Source organism: Micropterus salmoides, unplaced genomic scaffold (genome assembly GCF_014851395.1).
Source record: "Micropterus salmoides isolate LMB-PRFRI ecotype aquatic unplaced genomic scaffold, ASM1485139v1 Ms_hic_scaffold_4, whole genome shotgun sequence".
Classification (NCBI taxonomy): Eukaryota; Metazoa; Chordata; class Actinopteri; order Centrarchiformes; family Centrarchidae; genus Micropterus; species Micropterus salmoides.
The window spans coordinates 33,321,136-33,345,379 of record NW_024043372.1 but is presented as its reverse complement, the minus strand read 5'-3'; the positions used below and the strand labels follow the sequence as shown (position 1 = coordinate 33,345,379).

At 40.0% G+C, this 24,244-nt stretch overlaps 1 protein-coding gene across 1 annotated transcript in view; it reads left to right on the top strand.

Annotated features, from left to right (window-relative positions):
- foxp1b (forkhead box P1b) overlaps positions 1-24,244 on the top strand; it is a 151,759-nt gene that overhangs the window by 37,295 nt on the left and 90,220 nt on the right. The window contains 2 exon segments of the mRNA XM_038695446.1: positions 11,902-11,968; positions 22,414-22,634. The gene's annotated coding sequence lies outside the window, so the exon portion shown is untranslated.

Below are 24,244 nucleotides of genomic sequence, written 5' to 3'. Positions count from 1 at the left end.
CAGTAGGGTGAGATATAAGCATTTAACATTATTTTGTATATCTTTTTTTATTACAGTCAAAGGGAAAATAGCAGAGAATAAAACCACTAAAGTTGCAGAGATAATAGGCCACCTGAGCTTTTGCTTATGGTGCGCTCTCCTTCCATTACTTTTATTCATTTGACTGACACACGCCTCTGGAGCAACTAGGGGTTAACTGTCTGACACTAACTGACACAGTTTTTAAGTAAGGGTCACCCAAAGAACTATTTTTGGTTTAAACAGCCAGTGGTTTTGATTTTGACAACACAATCATTTCCAACCCTAACTGTCTTTAACTTTCAGATGTCAACAGGTGTTTTCACAAAAATCAAAGAGAAGGTTATACATGGCGCTCAGAAAGTGCTGAGAAACATTCTCATTCATCCAATCACGATGAAGGGTAGGTAACAAACATAAAGAATTTGATAGTGGAGACTACTTGTTGAAGGATTTGACATAAATCAGCATTTGTAGCTAACTAAGTGGTGGTATCAGATACAGTGGAGCAACAGGTAAACATCAGTCTTTTGAAGCAGGATGTTATGATAATTTCTCCTCACCAGAAAGCGCTCCAAGCAGAGCATTTTCCACATAAAAAGAAAAAGTGATCCTTATCTTGATCGGAAAAAAACACAGTGCAACTGTTTTCTGGTGTCTGGTAGGTCTTTCTATGGAAGGAATCCAGAAAGGATACAATTTCCATAAAGAGCCACAGTATTAAATGAACACTTTATATTAAGCGTGAGTATATTCTCCATCATAGCCAAACAGACAGAAGAAAATAATGCCCCACCAAAAGAAAAAAATTATGTGATGATGTGTTGGAATGCAATGTGAAAACGCTAACACCAAAATCATTAACAATAGATGTTTGGCACAACACTTTAAGAAAAATACATTATACTAAATAACCAGTTCTCATTTGTCAGTATCCTTTCTTCAGTATCTTGGCAGTGATTCTGTAGGTGAAACGTTGAGCAGACAGACACAGAGGGATGGTGAGAGGAAGACAGACAGGCCTCAGCCAGTATGTGACAGGGTTAAATATAGTAAAGGATTGCCAGTCCAAGCTCGGACATCTGTAGCCGCCATCAACATGCACTGTAATTAAGTGGATCTGCTATTTTTAATTCTATATGCTGTGCAATAACAGCCCCAGTAATGAATAATTTAAGGAATACGGGAGGCTGTTACTTGACGCATTTTCACTTTGTGTTTAAATTTAGCTGGTGTCATTGTCCAGCAGTGTGATTAATAGTTTATCAGTCTCAACTATACGTCTCCAAGAAATATCTCTTTCCATCTGTCATTAAACTGCAAATGGAAATTGGTTAGATTTTCAATCAGGGACAGCTTTGACCCCCCCCCCCCCCCCCCCCCCAAAGAAGGAAAATTACTAAAGGAAATAGCCATCAAGATGTACTCACATGCAGGTAAGGATGTGATCCAATATAGGATGTCATTTATGAAATGTCTTTCTAGCACTGTGCTTTGACACACTTCTCTCTTGCAAAATCACAGCTTTTGTCCTTTTTATGAAAACTGGATTGAGACCTCATACAAGGCACAATATGCATCCTAAATGTGTTTTTAAATAAGCCTGAGGTATGTAGCAGTGAAAGTGAGAGTTGCAAGAGAGGGGCCTACTGCAAGGGTTGACCAGTTAGCCAGAGATTGGCTTCGCTGTGAAATAAAGATTAGGCCCTTTATTTTACCATCTAATCCCTGTAAATCTCTGACGGAGGAACTTTGGCAGTTGAGGGTTTTAATGGTGCAGAGGCTTCACATTCTGCATGTCTTTCTTATCTTTGAATGTAGTAGATACAGCAACCTGTGGTCCCTGGTTAGTCAGTGCATTTAAGTCTGGGTTACAAAGCAGTTTAAGGTGAAACACGAAGGAGGCTATGATTTTTTTCATGATGTTGTCTTTTTGTTGTTTTTGGGTTGTCCGTCCATACATGCGTCCATCTGTCCCATTCTTGTGAATGTGATATCTCAGGAACGCATGAGCGAATTACTTCAAATAGAGTGGGAGGAAGGATGACCTGATTAGAATTGGGTGGTCAAAGGTCACCGTGACCCTTCAAAACACGTTTTTGGCAATAACTCAAGAACTGATGACCATATTTGTTGGTCGGACAATGAATTGCTGAAACTGAAGGTCAGTGTAACATCAAAATAGTTTTCTTGCCATAATTTCAGAATAAATTGGGCAATTCCAGATTTCCCACACACTTTGACTGGACGCAACGAGGAAACAATAACTAGCACAGAACAGCCTTTACCCATCGCGTCCAGGAGTCATAGCTATACTCTAAGAATCCATCTTAACATAGTAATCAAGTACCTGCGTACCTGTTTAACCAATACATCCATCTTTCATTAATCATGTCAGCAGTGTTTTTTTAACTGGAATCATCATCAAAATAGTAATAGTAACTTCCATTTAGCCAAAAACACACACTTCATACCTTTTAAATAATTCCTTGGATGTGAACTACGTTTACATTTACATTTAATCATTTAACTGACGCTTTTATCCAAAGCGACTTACAATTGCTATACATGTTGGAGATCGCAAGTGTCTTGCTCAGGGACACATTGGTAGATGGGTCACAGTGGGGAAGGTACAACAAATTCTAGTTTTTGTGCTTGTTAGCTTTCTTTGCTAACAAGCTGTGTTCCAATTGAAGAGAGCGCTGGCAATTAGATTGAGCTTGCACTCTATTTAGCTAACTTGGTGCTGTAATTTGACTTCTTTGGCTTCATTTTCTCACATTTAGTTATTGAATGTCTCCAGTTTTTCCCCTCAAATATGCTGAGCATTCTTTTTATTGAATTATTAATGTGTGTATTGAATTATTGAAGGAAGATAATTTCTGATCAGATTAATATTAACTCCCTGTAAAATATTAATGACTAATGTTAAAAACGATGAACTTATGGAACTATTAATATAATCATAAACAGACACAGTAAAAAGTGGCATGGAGACAAATGTGCCAGAAGTGCTCCAATCCCTTTTAATGCAGTTTCCCTTGAGGTCGGTGAATATGAAATATTGCACTGGTTGACTTTGCACTCAGACGCTTGGCTAATGTCATTGGCCATTCCTGCCTCGGGGCTGATGGCAGTGTCACAGGGGGAAGTTCACCAGCATTTGTCTGCAGGTTACCATTGTCACCTTGTCCACATATGACCTGAACTATGGCCAGGGGAAAAGTTATAAAGATGTTCTGGTGTTAATATTGTGCTGGCCCTTTTATCACCCCTGCTGATTGGCAGAGCTCCACTGACAGGTCTAGGCTCTAGCTCCTCCCTACTCTTGCTGTGAGGCTATCTTTACCTTATTTCTTTCACTAAAGGTGACACAAAGTAAATTTCATCTAGCGAGCCTAGGGGAGGTTAAATCCATTCTTTTGTCAGTTTTGATTAAAACTCCTTAGATTAAAGATATTCACCAAAGATTTGATATAGCATTTGCCGTTCTTTGGTTTGTTATTACGAACTGCCGATTGTATTCATAAAATATGGAAATCAGAGAAAATAAACCATTATTGTAACATAATGGTATAAGCACCTAGAAAATACAGTTACATTAATTATGTTTTAAATGCTAATGCCAGTGAAGAACATAATAACGAAGACATGAAAGAGTCTATTCAAAATCTGATAGCCAGGGAGAAGCAAATTATTTCAAATATTTGATATTTAAATTATTTTCAAATGAACAGAGACATGAGTAGAGCAGAGGCGAGTAGTTTCCCCTGGTGATCCTCCAGGCTTCTTTGTTTCCTTGGTGTGTCTCCAGCTCATTAATGTTCTAAGCATGTGAGAGAACCAGACCATACTCCATAACCCATAGCTGGGTGACACTTCGGGCCCATCACACACACACACACACACACACACACAGTACACATGCACATATACATTCACACACAAAAACCCCTCAGCCGTTTAAAGTCCACTGGCTCTTTCAGGAAGTGATGGCCGCCGAGCTGTCCTGATTAAAATGACAATAGTCTAATTAACTCGACCTCAGTCTCAGTGCACTAAAACGGTTGATGGCCCGCCAGTTCCTGTTTGAAAACCCTTTGTCTCCTCATCGTCCAAAAATATGACTTTTTTTTCCCTAGCAAAACGCCTCAACCCCATTTGACGAGATTTGCTAATGGCAATTATTTCTCATAAGCTAATTAAATCTAGGCAAAGTTTTCCATTCTTTTTTTCTGTAGAAATCCTTATGTGCAATTCTCCAAGGATTTATCATCACAATCACCTTCAAGCAATCTTAATCATTTAGATAATATACAATTCCAAAGTGGTGTTTTGGTGTTCAGCCTGATTTTATTTCAAGCATTTTCAATCATACTCCGTTCTGTCATCTCTATCTGTCTCTACTCTCAGACACCACCAGACAGGTCAAACAGCCAGATAGACAAAGGCTAAAGATTGCACACTCAAGCAAAGGAGTCTATTTTATGGCCAAATTATTTCGCCCTCTGCCATCAACAATATTTGAAAATGAGACTTGTGCCCCCATGATTCTTCTGCATTATTTGATGGACTCATCCAAAGTGCAGAGGAGAGAAAAAAAGAACAACAACATAAAAAAAACTTTAATGACTAAAGAAGAAACTGCTTTTTGTTCTATTATCCTTCTGTTGGTGATTAAGGTCTAGAGGGAGATAATTACGCTTTAGTCGGAGTTAATGAAACGAAAACTTCTCTTTTCTTGTGAAAAGGAAGGGCAGATCTTTTGTACTGCTATCTGCTGACATCTCCCACCCTTGACAAGGCACACAGAGAATTGGTTTTGTTTTAAGGTTGCAGCCCCCTCCGCCGCCTGTCAGTCTGTGGCTGATATGAGGGATCTGTGAATGAAGCCAGAGTCAATGAGGTCTGTCTCTGCTGCACTGTTGCATCTGCCTGTCTGTGAACGTAAGCACGCTGGAAAACATCAAATGGAAACATCACAACAGGTCTTGTGGTATATCACCTGATTTGAATGAAAGAATATCCATGGCCAACAAAAGAGAAAAAAATATATGTCTTCATTCTAACTACTCCACTTACATGTGTTCGCCATCAAATGACCCAGCTTTGTTGAACATGAAAGGAATGCACGGATTTGAATTTGTCACACGGCAACACGGAAGCCATATGTGTAGTCTGACTTCAGACGCCCCTTTTGAACACTTATAGGTGTTGACCAAGCCGTTGTCTGGTATGCACAAGCTGCGCGGCACAAGTGGTAGCGAGAGATCACATATTAAGCTGTCCTTGTGGAAGTTCACATCTGGTGTGTAGAGCTGTGTGTGTGACTGTGGGGCAGCATGCCCCCCCCCCCCTCCCCCCCCCTCCCCCTCCCCCCACAACACACACACACGGCCCAACCCCTCCAACAGCACTCTCACATTTCATCATCTGTTCTCCAGCGCCAGGGTGCTCCGGCAAAAGTTGGCCGCTCTGGATCCATCTGTTGTTATTATTTTCCACTGATAATTGGCTTGAACAATGGAATGCCTGTGTCCCCCTTGCCTTTGAAACCGTACACCCTGTTTATTTTCCAGAGGTCTCATTTCTGCTCTCCTTTCTCCCTCTCTGACTCCGTTTCACCCCTCTCTTCCCCTTTACAGTCTCCATTCGCCTAGTGTCACCTCACCCCTAGCCCCCTCTACCTTCCCCGTGATGCATTTGAGAGGGTTTCACATGAAAATGACATCTTTGACTGGCCACATCAGTATGTGTCACTCAGCATCTGACGCCACTCTACAGATTTTCTGGAGGGGCTCAGCTCCCATTCTCCTCTGTTTTCTTTTCACTCTGACAGCCATCCCCACCACCACACGCTTCTGCATTCCTGTCCTAAATGAGAAAAAAATAACGAGCCAGAGACTGATAGATGAAGAGAATAAGAAGGAGGGAGGAAAGTGGGGATGTAATTGAGAGACTTAAGAAAGAAAGACAGTGGACCTTGGTATAAATCAATTCTTTCTGCCGATTAAAATTCAGCTTTTATTCTTTCCCATTTCCACTAGGAGGTGTGTAGAGGGGAAGCATATGTAAAGATGAATTAAAGGATCACAGGTGTATTTTTTTTAATCCGGGACATAATTTAATGAAAACCCACACCAAAAAATGACCTACTTAAATTAATTAAATTTGATATTTTAGATTTTAATTAGTGTTTTAGGTTGTAATTAAGCAGTTTCATGTTGAAGTCTTCATGCTCTGGTTACAGTTAGTTTTTTAATATCAGATGGGTTTATCAACAATCTGACAAAGTAATATTGGCAAAGTCATTTGTGAAGTTACTTAAAATGTAGAATACTCATGTATAGGATTTGACAAGGTGTAAAATAGTCAATCATACCAGTCAAAAAATCAAATATATTCTTTGCCACTTGTGAAACTTTTGAACCCTTTTTTTTTTTTTAACAGCTTCTCTATAAACTTCTTAAGAAGTCCATTTTTGAGGATTGAGGAAATACATCCTTTTGTTCTGCCTTGTGTGACCGTGTTGATGTTCATTTGTTCTGCCTGCTCTTGTCTAATTAAAAAAGGCCAGGACAGGTAAGGCTCTCAGCAGGCATCTGTTCTCTGCCAGTTCTTCATTTGCTGAGTGTTTGTGTTTATGCAAAAGGGGCCTCTTCCTGCATATTTAATCTAGAGCAAGGCACCAGCTTTTGTTGTGTTAAGACCACATACCTCCAGTCCCTCTCAGCACTGCAGTCTGGGCTCTAGTTCTCTCTCTCTCTCTCTCTCTCTCTCACGTACACACACACATGTGCAAACACACTCAACTAGCACACACTACTTCAACTACTCCATACCTGCTACTTTCACTGGCAGCTTTCTCCTCTACGTCGGAAGTGGATTTCAAAACACTCAGTGCTTGGAGGGAATCTGCACCAATATACAGTTTCATGAACATTATGAAAGTCTGTTTAACTGTCCAATGGTAAGTCTGTAAAGATTTCATTATCTTTCCACACTTTGTCTCATTTTTTCCCGCCTCCTCTTCTTGCCTTTTATGGGACGCTGCTGGTTGTATGTGTGTGCATGTCCATGCGGGTGTGTTTGTAGGTGTGTTTTGTAGGTGACCGATCAGTTTTACTGCAGGACCTGAGTGGGTAGTTACTACTACATGTAGCATTTAGACAAAATGCAATGAAGTGTAATATTACAAATTCATGAAGGAAGTCAATGAAGTATCTCATAAATCAAACAGTTGTAGAGCTGAAACAATTAATCAGTTAATCATTTGAATAATAACTTTTTTTCTGCTTCTAGCTTCTTATCTAAATCTGAGAATTTGCTTTGTTTTGTCTCATACAATAAGTAAACTAAATATCTTTAGAGGTTTTGGACTGTTGGTCGGACAAAGCAATTCATTTGAAGATATCATATTGGGTGATGATTTTTCACTATTTTCAGACATTTTAGACACAATTAATTTATTTTATTTACAATTATAAATGATTAATAGAGAAAATAGTTGACAGAATTATTAATAATGAAAGTAATTGTTAGTTACAGCCCTGGTTGTTTCTGTGCCTGTAATTTCAAAATGTCTAAATCCATTTCGCACAGAAATTATAGTTAAAGCTTGTTCGTTCAAAGTGAAAAAATAAACTTATATATGAACTACAGAGTTGTCAAAAAAAGTCTGTTCCTGTTACCAGTCTCTCGATCTCCTTAAAATGTATATTTTAATAATTGCGATGAGAATGAAGAAGAATGATTGTATAGCGCCTTTCAAGTTGTCCAACACTCGAAGCGCTCTACACTACACATCGCATTCACCCCATTTACATGACTTCATACATTGATGGAAGAGGCTACAGTGCAAGGTGCCAGCTTCTACATTCACAGGAGCAATTCAGGGTTCGGTATCTTGCCAAAGGACACTTTGACATGTGGGGTGGGCGAAGGTGGGGATTGAACCGCAGTTGCCCCCACAAACATGGTAGATTTGAAAAAGTACAAAAAACACTATATGCTTAGCCATAACGTGGGCATAGGGGACTGCATATGAGTGAAACAGAGTGCGTACAGGTTCATGTGCAAAATTTTCTTTCTGTGCAGCAGGGTTGGAGGTGATAGTAAGCGGTAACCCCACAGTGATGTGTGAGGGTATTAGTTCCTCCCCTCACTCATCGCCTCTTGTTCTCCCTTTGTCTTTGTCTTGGGAAATGGAATCTGCAGCTTATTGATATTAATAGCGCAGAGGGTCTGTGGTCGGAGAGGAGCTGGGACCTGGGAGAGAGTGGAAACCTGATATGGATGGGTAGAATTGACAGTCCTCCTACTTGACAGGGTGGAAAGGGGTTGGTTTTAAAAATAGGATTTCAAAATGGTGAATGTACTGTTGTGTGATGTACTGTATGTGCGTGATCAGAGTGGAACTTTTTGACTGCGCCGATCTAATTTCACGTGTTAAGTGTGAGACTTTTTTCAGCTGTGTGGATCCTGAGCTGCCCCAGCTGTGACTTGTCAGCAGACAAAATAATTTACAAAGAGCTGTTTTCTCGTGGTTACACTCATGGATCTTAGACTTCCTCATATCCACTTGATATGGCTTTTTGTATTCAATGAGTACATTTAAATAGTGTAAAGAAATATGTGGTCTTGTTTGTTTTGGGCTAGGAGTGAAATTCCACTTCCTTGGTATTAAGGCAGCAAAGCTCTCTGTGTGCACTATGTGTACTTTGTTCTTAGCTCAGCAAAATGTGAGGGCAGGTCCAAAGAATCTGGGGGATCAGACAGGCCTGACATTCACCAGACTGCACTGTTGCCTCTTAAGCTTAGAAAAAAAAATATCTGAAAAAAAGCATCCAGAATAAGGGCTGGCTGGATTGAAGCTGGGTTTAATTGGTGGGTTTTGAGTCTGTTTGCGTGTCAGAAAGTGCTGTTGTTTACAGTCTGTGTGGGTGTTACAATATAATGCCAGGATCCTGCCAATCACATCAAAAAGGGGGAAAAAAACAATGCTTGTTTTTCACTATTTCTAATGCTGACTTTTTTGTCTTTACGAGACCTAGCCATGTTTTTCATTTAATCAGTCCCTCTTAATAAAAGCCCAGAAGACTAGAGGGAGAAAATAGTGTGCAGTCAGCCCTTTTAGCAGATCAAATCATACAGTAAACAGCTGCATTTGTTGAGAAGTGAGTCATGCTTTAGATTTTCCTGTGTTTCAGAGCACAGACAGTGACTTGGAAAATCTCCTGCACACACCCTAAAAACAAACACCAATGACTGTATATAGATATCACTGGCTCTACACAACTAAAACTATCCTACGCCCTCTTCTTATTTATACAATGCTCTTAATACAGATTCACCAGCCTTGAGGAGTGTTAACCAGTGCCACTACTTTTTTTGGTTTAGTCCCACACACACCGTTAGGCCCTGGCATGCTAAATAGGCACTGTAGATTTATTCAGATGCTGATACTAAGTGATCGAAACATCGCGGATGGGCTGTAAAGAACTCTGGCAGCCTCCTATTGACAACCATTGAGTTGAGCATTAATTAATATGGTAATGATGTGTGAAGGTTCATTAACGAGCCGCCACAGAAGTAGCCACAGATACAGTATTAAGCGTGCTTAGAGTAATTAATGGAATAACTTTACTTAGTGCTAAATATTCATGGGCCCTCATCTTTTTGTCTGCACAGTGTGAAGAGAGAGGAGAGCCTGTCCATTAGAGGAGCTGAAGAGCTGTCCACAGTGAATGCGGGCCTTTTGTTGGGATTGGGTGCGTTTCAGTGGAGAGGTATTAATTCATATTTTGAACATGCAATCTTACAACAAAGCCAAAGGCACTGATAACATACCTGGGACTAGAGAGCATATTGTGAAGCCGTGACCCCCTCACAAATAGGGAAGTCCACTTCACAGGTTTGTGGACAGAATAAAATGAGTCTTTGTTCGTGCTCAGATGTAACCACAGCAGTTCATTACCATAGCGAAAAACCCTTCTGAGTCTCCATTTCCTCTGAAAATAGGCTGTTTGCATGTTTTTTACTCCACAGTTACAATGAAGCCTGTGATATTTGCATAGAGAATGGAAACATTTATTTGGATCATCTGATCCTCTAAAGGTATCAGGCTAACGGTCATGCTATCTTTTACACACAAGAGTCTTGTAACTACTATGAGATTTCTTTGTCAAAAGTCTTTGTTGTCCTATTTTCCACTTTGTTTAACACAGTGCACCTACAAGATCCTCTCAAGACTTTACACGAGAACCTTGCAAAATGCTCCTTAGTCTCCTTTGTCTTTTGAAATTGTTGCATTTTGATTCATATTCTTAGTTTAAGCCTCTTACTGAGCATGCACATAACCCACCTAGGTGGGTAATTATCTCAACCAGGAGTTGTTCTATTCCCTAAAATCTCAATGTGGGAGTGTGTGATGGGCTCGGTTTTCCCAACCGGGTGAAGCAGCGTGTGCTTGTTTATCCTCACCCTATGTTCTCCGCACCCCCACTGTTCTAAATGGCAATATTACAGCCTTGTGCTGTTTGAAATGGAGACAATTATCTGTTTAGGCATTACAAGATGGGCATTATATTACAAGGAGAAAAGGCGTACAGCTGCTATCAGGATCCTGTTGTTGCCTTTTCTTTCCAATACAAATGTTCCATCATTAAAATGATGGAACATTTATCTAAATGGATGTTATGCATTGGGTAAACTCATTTAGCTCCTGGGGCTCTTTCAGGTGATGGGAATTAATGATGTTTAGTAGTTTGAAACTGAAAATATCTGTCATTTGTCACCGCTCGCCATTGATTTACGATTCCATTGATGATATGTTAATTGAAGTGTAATGAATCACAATAATAGGCTAGTTGTGTGGGAATGGTCCATTTTTCGATGATTGTTCAACCCTCAGTAGAGTTCACAGCGAGCTGCATGTTGACTCGCGTTTTCAACAAGGGCATTTAACACATAATTAATGCTGTAACTGGGCAAGTTGGACCGGTGTGTTTTATCTATGCTCAGTCTGCTTTAGATAAACACTTGCACAAACGCCTGGCCACAGTTTTGACTGCCAAATGTAAACGGCAAAAAAGAACAGTGGGAGAGGGAGTTGGAGCTTTTTTTTTTTCTCCTTTCGTATTTGGATATGCTTTAATGCTTTTATTCAAATGCACCTGAGATATTGGTCCCACAGTCACTTCTCAGTTTACCATAAAAATAAGATTTTGTTTCCTTCTCTCCCTTTTTTTCCTTCTTTCCTTGCCTGGGTTGAGTGCTCAGTTAGGAAAGCTGTGTGCATGCAGATCAGGGCTACCCAGGGGGAGTTGAGTCAGGGCAGAGCAGGTACAGGTACACTGTGTTCATCACTGGGGGGGCGCAAGTGCCTCTACTGTTAGCAATATAAAAAAGTTTTTGTCTTGCAAATAAACCATTCACTCACAGCAGACAGCCCCATTGTTCATTTGTTATCATCAGTGGGTGTAGTTGTAGTTAACAGACAGATAGAAATGCAAGGATGTGTCCGACGGTGGCAAAGGCAGGACGAAAAACGAAAGTTGCCTTCTGCCCTGCTTCGAGCTGAAATGGTGGCTTCATGTCCATAGCAGCAAAGCGAGGCATGCTGACTCATACAGCGTCATACAAACACAGGAAAGCAAACAGCAAAGGGATGCAGAGAATTGATTTCTTTCTGATGATTTCTCCGAACACGTATAGGTTTGTGCACGTTATCAATTCTAAAAATTCTAATAGAAACTGTTGGGCATTTAGTTTACACCCATGTACTCTTTCTTTAAATTGTTGTATGGGTGCTGATGACAAGCGTTGTGGGCTGCAATGTAATTATTTCATAACTATAAATAATTCTCTATCTTGTGTCTGCAGGGCGAGGAGGCTGTTTCACCACCGCTGGAACTGAAGATTGCTTTAAATAAGCAAGTCCTTGTAGAAGGTAAACACACAATCATTCACCAGACTCAAGTCCCTGCATGTGCATGAACGCTGTATTGAATTGGCTGAATAATTAACAGAATGCAGTGTGGTTGTCTTGTTTGTGTACTGTATTTTGAGTGTGTATGTGCGGGGCAAGAGGATGGGAGACTCGGTGGGGGCTCAACAGGTCGGTGGGGGCTCAACAGGTGCACTCTTGTCAGTGGTTTAAGAAGCTGCATGGCGAGTAATAAAGGGAAATTTCCCCCGAAAGTCCAAATTGAGTTAGTAAGAAGTTGGTTGTGTGATAACTTTTTGTAAGGTAGTTTACCATTGTACAATTGAAGAACTTTTTGGACATGAGGAAATGACGCTCCTTAGTGTGGAGGTATTTATCTGTGTCCACATGTTGACATTTGTCAGGAAAAGCTGAAATATGGTAAATATGGTAATGCCATGTTTACCAAACAAGCGGGGGGAGGTTTACCGCACACAGTCTGGTTACCGTTGGCATCTCAGCCATTCTGGTGGATATCTCGTGTTTGCTTCTCACACCCGTCTTCCTATCTTAGAAGGTTTGGGGCCCCCAGGATGTAAACTTTTGGCTGGAGTGATCCGGTGAGGCAGAGTAGGACTGTGGGGAGTTTTGTGTGTGTGTGTGTGTGTTCAGGAGCTCAGGGCTTCAAAGGAGGAGTGTGTCTGTTTTCTGTCTCATACAGCTTCAGCCTCACCGTCATCTCTTTCTCTCATTCCCTGTTTTGTCTATCTTTATCATTTCCTCTCTGTCTCTCACCCATTCTCTCCCTCCATCAACTTGTTGTGACTTGTAGGTAGAAAGGTAGGACATGTGCCAAATAACGACTACACATGTGAGCAGTGCTTTTCTTTCATTTGAGGCTACTACAGAACCAGTGAGATGTAACTTGGGTGCAACCAGTATTCATTTTTGGGATTGCAATTAGTGATTTAGTAAATGTTATAATTATTGTACAACAATATACCCTGCCCATGGAGGCATATTCTAACATATAAATGAGTAAAATCAGAAATGATAGCACAGTTTCTGTATTTTAATACAATTATTTTCATGTCCTTATTTCCATAAAAATATATGCAAATAGCTGATATTTTGTTCTCATGTTAACTTTAAACAAAATGCTAAATTTGTTGTTCTTGCCACAAAAAAAAATAGTAAAACTGTACAAGTGGTAAAGTGTTTTGCCTAGAATGTATTTCTTTAAACAGCATTTTACAAAAGGTGAATCCTACAGCTCTCAGTTTACCCCAGAAGGGATCCCCAAAGACAAGTATTAGTATTGCAACTGTACAATAAAAATGTAATAAATCCAATTACGTCCTAGAAAGAAGGGTTGATGGCACTTTCTGCCAATGACAATTTTGGATCATTAACCAAAAGCCATTACTGATACATCTTAAATATTAACTGCTGCAGCTTCTCCATAGAGTTTGGAAATGTAGCTGTAACAGCTAGCAATGGTTGTAGGATTTCAGCAAGACTAGTTATATTTTTCTTTATTGTAAGGTTCTCATCACCACAATCTGTTAAACAGCCTTTACTCAGACAACCACCCCCACATTTGGAAAACATCAGAAAATGGAAGTGGATTCATGTTGCTGCTGTTTATCTGGAGAGAATTCTCCGCATATTCAGGTCCACTCCAGCAGGCCATCAGCTGCCTGCTCCAAGATGTAAGATCAGCCCTGAAATCTTTCAAATGGTTGTGTAATTAATGTTAATGTGGCAAAATCAGCCTAATTATTGACACAGCTTTCCAATGTGATTTTGATTGCATCACTAATGCTGAAATCCCTGTGGCAGCTTATGGGATTACTATGTCTTGGTGTTTAAAGCTCTTTCAAAGTGCAATAGACTCTGATACGTTGTATGTGTTTGTATTGTGTTCACTTTTGTCTAAATTTGGACCAACCATACGTTTTAGAGTATTTATGGTTAGGGTAATTGTTGTAAAGGAAAAGCCTTAAAGCAGTCTGACAAAAGTTTTGATTTGATTATGTGTGGAATACATATCATCATATAGGCATATCTATGTGATAGGGCTGCGTCTGATGTGTGCTTTGTGCAGGCCTGCTTGTTTAGACAATTTATTCAGACCTGATGACATCCAATTTTCTAGAAAAGGGCCTCTGCTTAGAACAATCCTCAGATACCCGAAACACATTGCTCTGTTTTGAGAGCTTCAGAAAGTTATTGTCTCATGCCGGACATTTGAATTTTATGAATCCATGTAAGCTAGAGAAGAACACATCATGCAAACACTCGGCTTCTTCTAATTCTTGCTTTGCTGTAAATGCTTTGGTTTATGTTGCCTTGTTGAGGTTGTTTTGTTAATCCACTTTTTATGGAATTGTTATGAATAAACAAGCGGATTCGTGATTTGGACCCGCAGAAAGGTCGTGTGCAGATTTATGCTGGGATGAAAATAGGGTCTCTGTAATAGTTCCCTTGACTGCATTTATTGCTTACTTTAAAAAAGTAATTTCTTTATATCAGCATCAAGCTGAAAATTGCCATGTATTAGTATTAGGCTTGGTAAGCTTCTAATTCTGTGGCATTTACAGCCGGCTGTGTTTCCATGCATTTATAACACTTTGATTCTTAAGAGCTCCTTTAATCGCTTATGCCTAGCTTGGAACATAATAAACAACTCGCTGTAGCAAAAGTGCCACATGGGGGAGATTTCTAGCAAGAAAGTTAAACGCTTCTGTCACTGGCAGTTTTGTTGCTGTGTTTTTCATGCACTGTAAGTACCATAATCTACTCTCTGAGCTTGGTTGCTGTAGTTAAAAACAGTGACAGGCAGAATAGATGCAAGGCAGCGTGAAAATGAAAAATTATCGTCCCTACAAAGACGTCACAATGGAGACCAAGGCAGAGACATAAAGCGACAGCGCTCTCCTGCCTTTTCCTGTTGATTGAGATCACAGGATGTGTCAAAGCTTTCTAAACACCCTCACCTGGCCACCGTCTGCTTTCCCTATCTGATGCTCTGCTCCCATGGCCGCATCAGCTGCTATCAGAACACACTCTGGCAGATTGCCTGCTTCTGTATTGTCTGGCTAAACAGGTTGCACAGTTAGATGCATGCCTTATGCTGAATATATTATGTCACACAATAGAGCAACATTCTTATTTTCTCTTGCATCTCCTACAACCTTCATGTGAGTTATCGTCCGCTGTGAGGTAGAAAGAATTGGCACTGATAATGTTACCACAGATGTGTTATCTTGAAGCTACTTAAAATACCTTTTGGGGGAAAACGCGTTTGGCAAGTTTCAATTTCTTTTTCTATCAACATCAAACAGACATGTCTTCTTTTGGTCTGATATTGACAGATGTATAAACTCTGGTCTGCTAGGAGAGTGAGGAGCTTTGATAGTGTCAGCCTGCTACCAGGTGCAGGCGGCTAACGTGACACAGTCTTTGTGTGAGATTGACTGAGGCGACAGAAGTAAGCAAATTCCATCCGCAGATGAGTTGTCTTACAGCAAGATGAAAAGAAAATCACAAAAGTGAGAATAGGTGTCAAAGCTCTCCTTTTTAGCTTTGGCCTTGTGTCTCTGCCTCAGAAAAGATGAAATAGAACTTGGATTGATTGTTGTCTTCTGAGCAAAATGAATACAGTTGTTTTTTTGTTGTAACCTAGGCCAGCGTCTGCCAGACTGCAAACCTATGTACTATAACTAGTGTAATATCAAATGTAACTTAATATATGTACACACTGTCCCTGCATCCAAAACAATATTATACATTTATATATTATGACACATTAAAAGGACACTTGTTTATGGTTTGTAGTCCGACTTGAGAAAGTCTCTGACTATGTAAGGAAATTCCAAAAAGTTCCTACAAGGCACAGTGATTCATATTTGGATAGTTTTGACTTTGTTGCAATCACTTCATGTCATGGTAAATATCACTTTGGCAGTCCTTTGCGTTCTCCGTTTATTTTAGAAAACAAATCCCTTTTAGGGATAAAGCACCTGGTGGTGCTTCTTAATGGAATGGCTTCAGCACTACGCAAATAAACAGCTTGCATTTTTGGTGTGAGATTAGGAACTGGGCTGAGAGTGAGAGAGAGAGCTGGAGTGAGGTGGGTAAAAACCAAACAAAGAAAGTCATCACCACATGTGGAGGGGACAGAAGCCGAGCAGTCAACTCCTACTACTACTCCTACTATAGTTGACTGTATGTTTTGAATGTCTATGGAAATACATGTCAACATTGGCATTTTGTGAGCTTTAAACCTGGGTATGGCTTTCTTTTTTTTTTTTCAGTGTCATTCTGAAGTGAAGCTTGTTGTTTTAAAATAGTTGATCATAGAGTCAGCAGTAGGCCATTATTCAAAAGGACTGGAAAGGAAGTACGTCTATCTGAGTCAACACGCAGTTTGTTTGCTTGCAGTTTTTTCTTAACTTGGAAAAGATAATGTTGTAACCAGAGTCAAAGAAAAGGGAGTGAACATGGAGGCGAACAAGTGACCAGTGAAACATAAAGCAGAATCAGGGCTACATTTCTTTTAATCTTGGTTCTTTTAATTTAAATTAGTGAGACCAGGCAAATAGTATCTCAGTTATTTAATTCATCCATGAGTTTGCCCACTGCTCTTATTCACATGATATATTGTTAACAATAGTGTTCCCACTCATTCCCTTGCTGTATTGTCTGGATAATTTAAAAATAGTTTTAACTATTTTTCAGAATTAAAGATCCTGTATACTAAATCCTGTATATGAAAATTATATCCACACTCAAGCTCATTACCGGTTGAGTATTAACTAAAATGTTTACGGCTAAACTACCTGGTAAACTACCTCACACTAGCCAGCTAGGCTGGCGCTAAGCAGTCACAATTGCTCTCTTTCTATTTTTTCTGTCTTGGGTGTTTTCCTCCTGGCATTTTGTTCTCTTTTTATCTTGTTCTCATTTTATCCAATAAAGAGCATTTGAAGGAGGATAAAAGCTCTCTAAGCTAACCATCTAACTAGTTAGAATATTCGCTAAGTTCACACAGCATATTCAAAAGACGGTTTACTCCAGTTTCATAACTTTCTGCAAGCCTTACCTTGTCTGTGGAGCAGGTTGTACTCTGACCGAGCAGGGTTAAATAATAGTTAAATGTGCAACACAGCTGATGATCTATGATAATGTCCTCCATTTTGGACTCTCCAGCTATCTGTCCCCTAGAAGGTCAGCGATATCAAAACGTTTTGCTCTTAGACAATTGGTGTAAATTCATGTGTCAGAGTTCAGTGAAGAACTCAAAGTGAAAAATTTCAATGCAGATGTACTTCGCTCAGCAGGGAGTGGATCTATTGATTGCAGTAACTACTGATTGCAAATTATTGATTTAGCGGGGAAAGTTTGTTGATTCTTGCGTGGCTACCTTATGATAAAGTTTAGTTCTGTTTTAAACGTTCATTGTGTAAGTTTTAGTGGCATCTAGTGGTGAGGGTTGCAAAGTGCAACCAACAGTCACCGCTCACCCTCCCTTTGCAAGTAGGTAGGAGAAACTGCGGTGGCCAACAAGCTCTGTCGGCTCTTGCACTAAATAATTTGCATGGTCCTGCATTTGTCTAAATTTCACTTCTTTTCTTACTTTTAACTAACCAGACTCATTCTATGGTGATAGAAACATAACGGTTCATTAGCCGAGGGCAGCGCTGTTTGCAGCTTTTGGACAAATAAACATCTGTAGTCGGACTGGATTATGCTCTGACTGACTTTACTCTGACTTAACGGGAGGATCTCGGAATTAACTGCTTTTATAAAATTAGTTTTTTACTTAAATTTTTGGGATTACAGTGTTGATTTATCTTCACTCGAGCTTCTCAGCAGCAAGCTTCCATGCACATCCAGTTCTACTGTTGTTGTTAGCGTCGGTGCGCACCCAGAGCTCTGTTTAACTTCTGCTTCATATTTATATAAAAAGCGGACAAAACTGGATATTACTTGGAGGAAAGAAAGGGAGGTCTGAGTTGAACTAGCTGGTGAGTTCAGAAAATATGTGCCTGTAGCTTTATTCCAGCTATTGTTGTACTTAAATGTGAACAAGGTAGCAAAGCATAGCCCTGATTGATTCGAACTCTATTCAGAAATCAAACATTTTAGAAGTTGTTGTCATGTGGTCTTGCTGACAGACCAGATGTTTAACAAATCTGCATCATGTTGTAGTTATTTCGGCATCAGTTTGATCCTATCCCAGTTTGTTGCTATTAAATCACAGCAAAATGTTTACATGGGGTTCATACAGCTGTAGTAATGGCAAGTTGTGTTTATTCACATTATTGCATTGTGTGTGAACACTTGGCAGTTGTCCAGCATTGCGAGGATTAAATCTGAGTTTGGTCTGAATGCAGCATAAGAGACGCACTGGCGACAGACGATAGTGCCCATGGGTTTTTGCCTCCTCATCAGCGTGTCTGCTTCCCGTACCGGAGTTCGCCGGTTTGAGTCAGGACCGTGCAGTACATTCTCGCCAGCAGCCGGTTACACTGGCATCAGTAAACTTAATGGATCCCAGCTTTAGCTTCTGCATCCTCGTACTCCACCCGATCACTTGTATTGTCTTTCAGTGAAGCTAAACACAATATTTTGATGCTTTCATTGACATATTTTTCTTTCTTTTTGTCAGACAACTGAAAAAATGTAAAATATTGATTTTACTAGCTTCTAGCGCAAGACCATTGTTTTCAGAATTCTCCATTGTAGAGAGTGTTTTTAGAGTCTGATTTGTATCTGTGAAAGGTGGTGAATTAACATGGTGGGAAGGTAATACCGGAGAGGAAAATGTTTCAAATTTAGCCACCGTACTGTGGACACGGCCTGGGAGGGATGCGGGAAGCGAAAGGCTGTTTCTACCCATATGTGGGTTTATTTATGTAATCAAATGAAAAAGGTAGAGGCATTTTTTAAACTGATATTTATTTACAGTTTTCTTTTTTTTGCTCTGGTTTTAGCCTTGGCTCCTGCGTTGTTTTCATAAACAAAGTCTCTGTGGCCAGCTAGAAAAAAAAAACACAGGGCTGCTCAGTGCAGTGAAAACAGGAATGACAAACACCATTAGCTGAAAAATTTCCATCTCATTGCAACTATGTTATTGTTTACTTTACCATACACGTCCTAATATGGTTACCTCCCTGTCAAAGCGGGCCAGAGCAGAGCCGAGGGGCCCTCGCAGGGAGACGCTTTCAGCTGCCACTTAGACAATAAGAAACAAATGTCACAGCTCGGCAAAATAGCCTGGCTTTCACAGCCTTACAGTGCTTGGCCTTCCACACTGCTTGGCTCAGGCTCCCGTGTGATATTTATCTACCCTCCACTGTTAGATGCCCTCACAATGTACCCCCCCCTCTCTCCTTCTCTGTCCCCTCTTCTTGTCTTTCTTCCCTTCCTTCCATCTTTCTTTGTCTGTATCTCTCCATCGATCTCCGTCCCTGTCCTGGTGTTAGCTTATGTGTAGGTTGACTGATGGGCCTCTGTTTGCTGTGTTAAGTTATTTATCAGGGGGTGGGGTGATGTGTTTGGAGTGGCTGTTGCCCTCCTCCCTGTGGCCGAGCAGAGGCCAGTTCAGCTGCAGGTCGCGCCCTGGCCCGAAGCCGACACTGCGTTTGAACTGGAAACTTCTTGGCGATGCTTAGAGGCCCTCTGTAATACTTGGATGAACTCAGAAAAACCCGGGATACTGCAGAGGCAATGTAGCATTCTGGAGGTTGTAGCTTTTTTAATTTTAATTGTTGATGTTTGATCAAGCATCAGTTTTAGTTGTAAAAACTAGCCAAAATGTTGTTTGTAATTTCAGATTGAACGCAGTAGTGATTAAACCTATAAAGTCCATGAAAGTTTTAAGATTTGCCTTTGAGGCAGGTGTATTTGGTTTGAATTTAGCAGAGGTGGATAGTTCTTCATGTGCACTGTTATCAATACAAAGTAAGATGTCATCAAAATCTAGAAACTGGACTTCACTCAAATTGCCAATCATCTGGGAGGATTCTCCATGGGCTATTAGGCATTAGGGTCAGGCAACCTCACTGCAGGTGAGTCTGGCAGTAGGTGGAAATAGGGTTCTTTCAGATGCATGGGCTTTCTTTTCCCCAGTTGGTGGAGGATGATGGCAGCCTCACCTCAATCCTAAAATCCTCACGTTTATGATATTTGCCCAGTATTATCTGTGCCTGTGGATGAATGGGAAGACAGAGCATGAGGAATGTAGAAGGTCAGCCTGCGTGATTTACACAGTACAGAGCCAGAGAATCCTTGGGAAAATACTTGGGCCGGGATCAAACAGACGTCATGTGATATGTTCTTAACACTGACCTTTAAGTTCATGCATTTTACTGCTCCCCTTTAGCAAATGATGCACTAAATGTAAAACAATTCATATTTGAACATTTTAAAAATAAATGCATTTTAAAGAAAGCGTCATTTTTTAAAATAATTTGTGCAGCTTCAAAGATTCTGGTTCTGGAGAGGTCATTTATTAGCAAAATAATGCAGTCATGTGTAATAGAGCTAGCTTGTGTACCGATGATAGTTCTTGTATAATTTCTTTGATAAAATGCTTCAGACCCAGTGAGTCAGTTTTGAAGTTACTCAGTCAAAGCTGTGGTGTCAGAATGCCAGTATATTGAATATGCATAGACATTCATAGTAAAAGCAGACACTGGAAAATATTTTACATCTGTGGTTTTAGGGCTGAACAATTTATCGAAATCGCAATAGCAGTTGGTGCAATATTTGTTAAAGGTGAAATGTGTGTCAAAATACCATTTTGAATGGAACATTGTCATGCTGCAGAGATGTCCTGGCCTTCACGTCATATGCCACAGACTTAAGAAAACATCTTTGTTTGGTACAGATCCTTGCAATCATTTAAATATGTTTTTCAATGAAAATTTGAATAATCAAAATATATAAATATTCCCAATTAGGTATTTTTTCAAAATCGTTCAGCCCTATATGGTTTTCATCTTTCTGACAAAAGCCAATTGTGAGTCACAGTGACTTTTGATATTTTGAGGCACACACACAGAATTAGCTGTAAGTTGACATTTTTAACTAGTGATAATTACGATGATAAAATTCAGTTGTGCTTTACATTTAGTTTTAACCACATTTCAAACTGACAGTTTTAATTTTTTCTTTAGTATTTGTTCAGGCCATTTTGTTGATAAGCTAATGGCACTGACCTTTCTTTTTATCCATCCGAGGGGAAAGACTATACCCTCTTTGACGTTAATGAACTTTGTAAAAGAGTTGTTTACTGGCTTCAAGGTCAGTTTCTGAGAAGGGCAGCAGGTTTTCTTGTAAACATATTTACAGCCAGAGATGTGTAAACACTGTTAATGTATACAGGTTGAGCAGGGGCGATGGTGGCATATTTCTCTTTTTTCTCTTTGTTTTTTTCCTGACCTTTCCCCTGTGACACACGCAGAAAGGCTGTTGTGTGCATGTGTGTTTATTTCTGGAAGCACTTTAAAGTGATATGTGTACCAACAAAAGCAAAAAAGGACTCTTAGAAAGCGTAATGATGTGCCTACTCACGATATAAAGAGGGGAGAGAAGGAGAGGACAGGCAGATAGCAAGGCAAACGCAGGACTAGTGGGGGTATTAAATATGAATTAATGGAATGTTGCTCAGGCACATCTCTGGGTGTAGTGTAGTGTTGAAAAATAAAATTTATGTTGCCCGCTACTAGCCGTGAAGGTGCATTTGGACTTAGTATACTTTAATTAGAAGTGAGATATTAGCATTTCATAGGGCTTTATGCTGGGTGAGGGGATCGGCCGGCCACCGCGCCTTCATTAGCCAGCTTCTCTGTGTAATGAGTGCCATCATTAGCTGATGGAGTGGATTTGCCCTAGCTCTACCTTGAAAGGCACATCTCTTACATACTTGCAAGGAATGAGGCCTTTTAATGGATTTCTTAATAAATAAAATAAGATGCCACTTCTTAAAAATTTGATGAGTACATTTCTCATAATGTACACCACTGCTGCCTTTTACTTTTTTGTTAAATTAGTAGCATAAAACAGACTGGTAGTAATAACAGTGAAAAGTGGAAAACAGGTAGGGTATTCATGGGGCTTAGCGGTAGTGTATCTGACATTTGCAAAAGTAGAAAAAAAATCAAGTTCACTTTGTATGTTGTGTAATCCATTATGCATTATATCAATATGTAGATGATAGAAGTGCTACATCAAAAGGGTCGACTTTTCTTTCATATACACATGAAATAAGGTGTGTGTGTGTGTGTGTGTGTGTGTGTGTGTGTGTGTGTGTGTGTGTGTGTGATTTCTGTCAGAGGTCTGAGGAAGTGCTCTCTGAGCTACAGCGCTGGATGTTAAAACTCGCCATGTTTATCAGGAAAATAAGGCAGCACAGCTATTGGATAAACCTGACTGCAAATTATATGTGTGTCTTGCAGGAGTGTGTGCACAATCAACAACAGTCAAGACAGTCTGAACGGAGGTGTTTTTTTGTGATATGGAAGTCTCCCTAAGCCTTCGGCTGCGGCTCCATTCTCAGAATCAAGCGTGAAGTGATTAGTATTTTATTGATGAGTTCCTGAAGTGGCAAGTGTGGGAAATTGGATCTTTGATCTCCTGGAGTTTTGGAAATATATCCTGAGTGTGTGGAGCTCTCCAGGTAAAACACCCCCCCCTCCTGCCAACATCAGTACGAACCCCCACCCCCCCACGCACACACAGACACACACAGAGACACACAGACAGACTGACATGTCGTTTAGGAGGGATATTCCTCCCCTTCTCCAAAACACATATTTGTTTTGGATGTTTTCACTGAGAGTCTACATGGTGATTACAGATGTTCATTAACAAAATTGGGTATTTGTTTTAAACTTTAACCAATCACTTTGATATGCTAATTACAGTGTAATTTAATTTGAGCCCTGTAATGATGATGCTGTTATTATGGACATAAATGATGCAGTTAAGCTGAGAGTAATCTCATTTGCATACTGTACATGCCAGTAAATTAAGCCCTTTCCTGCGTTGCTTCAGCTTTAATTTTCCACTCCTTTTCACACAGCATCCCTCAGCCCCTGTGCCTAATAGCAGACCAGTTTGTTTGATGTGGAGAGCCGCTTCCTCACACTAAATCTAGTCACAATATGTAATACATAAAGGCCTCTCATTATAACTCTAAGTGCTCTTTTAAGAAGTTGGTATTAATAAGCAGGCAAGCTTTTCATGCTTTGTAGTGATACACAAAATAGTTTTGTCCCTCACCATAATCATCTTCAAAATTCCTTAATCTGCATCTAAGAAATAAAAAGTATCATGGTTGTGATAACGATGTACCCAGGAATAGTTTAAGAGCCCCTAATCATATTGTATATGTCCTCTTCTATGTGTTGATCAGAGATATCTTCAAAGAGGGGATTGTATTTTGATATTCCTCCTTTGAAAAACAGATGAAGGGCATTTGGATGTGTTTTTTAACTAAGATTTTTTTTTCCTCTCATAAAAAACTAATTGAAAAATATTGCCTTATTGTATGTTTAGAGCAAATAATTTGGCTTCTCTTCTTTGTACAAATGCTTTTTGATGTCTGTATAAAAGAGGCATATTTCTGACAGAGGGACACGGCTGGCCTTGATAAAAGCTCCCGTGTCTTCATTAGAGAAGCAGCACCTCATGGTGTCTGATTGTCTGATGTTTGCAGTGGGAAGGTAAACATGTTTGTCATACAGGGGTGTATTTATGCTGATCAAACATGTGAGGTGGGCCATGGTGACTGTTAAAGACTTTTGCTCAGCACAAGGCTCAGCGGCTATGTGAACTGACAGACTCATAGTGGTCTAAACTTGCCCCTACGTCCCCTGCTTGCAAACAGAGTCTGACTTCCCTGTGCACTTTGGAGGTGGGTTTGGGGGGTGGTTTATGGACTTTAAAACTGACAGAACAATTGCCCTTCACTGAGAATGCTCCTCCATTTTCTACCATAAAGAATATTATTTTTCTGCCAGCCAATTTTCTCTGTTAGTCCCTAATTGGCTACATAAATCTCGGCCGTTGAGGGTGAGAAATGTTGCGGTGTCACACAGTGTAATCTTCACCCTTATTTACCAATTCATTAAGATTCATTGATGCAGGATCGGTGAGAGGAAATGACAACATAAATCAGGCCTCCAACATAATGACCCTAATCAGTTGGGAATTGCAGAAAATGTCATGATGAACTATGTCCTTGTATTAGTGCCACTGTACATTGTCATTGTGCTGCTTTATGAG